We start from the raw sequence: 1,083 nt of genomic DNA, 5'->3' as shown, positions 1-1,083 counted from the left end.
GGGGGGGGTTGAAGTAAATCAATGTTCTAGCTGTGGCAATGTTGTCATTTTCTTTACTTTTCTTTACTTGTTTGGTCTTTAGGTTACTTGCCTGGCAAGTAAATTGCTTTCTGATGAAAGGATTTCACAAATCTGTCATTAAAAACACCAGAATTATACATACAAGTACCTTTCTTATTCTGAGAAGAGTTAATCGGTCTAGTTTTAAAAGAAAAAAGTATGGGATGACAGTGAGAGCATTGAGAGATAGATGGGGTGTGAATAATTATGATACTAACTGGGATATTTATGGACTGAATCTTTCTAAAAAAAATTTCTTTATTCAGTGCTTTGCTGTGAGTTGTTAGTGGATGCTCTGATGTGGTTTCTCCTTCTTCCCTGTCAAACTATCGTCCTTATCTCTCCTTCTGTTTCTGCTGATATGTGCAAAATGCCGTGTATCATGTCTTGTCTGTAAAATAAAGATTGTTGATTTTACAGAACTGGGAAACGTACTTCTGGGACAGATCTTTAATTTTATTAACATTTACTCTGTGAAAGTTGGTTCTTCTGTTCAACTCTACTTTCTCCACAGTTCAACAGTAATAGTGACCATCCCCCCTACCCTCGGTGGGTGGTTGGCAGGTGCTCTGCTGTGGTTTGCTCCTTCTGTCCTATCAGACATCTATTGTCCTTATCTCACCTCCTTCTATTTTGTGTTTGTTACTCTCTTGTATGTAACACCTCTTATCTTCGGCACTTATATAACCTTATTGTCGCAAGTGCCGTAAAACACTTACAAAAACAAAAAACCATTTATCGTCCTTATCTGCCCTCCTATTTTGTTTGTTACTCTCTTGTAACACCTCAAATCTGCAGCACTTATATGACCTTGTTGTGTTGCAAGTGCCGTAAAACTCTTACTCCATGTGCATGTTAAAGATCCCTTGATGGTCAAAAATCGATAAGAGTAGTCTTCGGCTGCCACCCGCACAAAATTCAAAATTTCCTACTGACTTAAAAAGTTTAATGTGTCCCGCACACTCATAATGACCTTATACAGTTGCGAGCGCCGTAAAACACTTACAACCCCCCCCCCCCCCC

General features: G+C 39.1%; 1 protein-coding gene across 1 annotated transcript in view; it reads left to right on the top strand.

The window, feature by feature from the left end:
• The window catches only part of LOC101849374 (elongation factor 1-delta), a 68,766-nt gene that overhangs the window by 61,320 nt on the left and 6,363 nt on the right, over positions 1-1,083 (top strand). The window lies entirely within an intron of this gene.

The sequence above is a fragment of the Aplysia californica genome, unplaced genomic scaffold (assembly GCF_000002075.1).
Source record: "Aplysia californica isolate F4 #8 unplaced genomic scaffold, AplCal3.0 scaffold00169, whole genome shotgun sequence".
Lineage (NCBI taxonomy): Eukaryota > Metazoa > Mollusca > Gastropoda > Aplysiida > Aplysiidae > Aplysia > Aplysia californica.
Note: the sequence above shows the minus strand (reverse complement) of the source record. Positions and strands in the feature narration are given on the sequence as shown.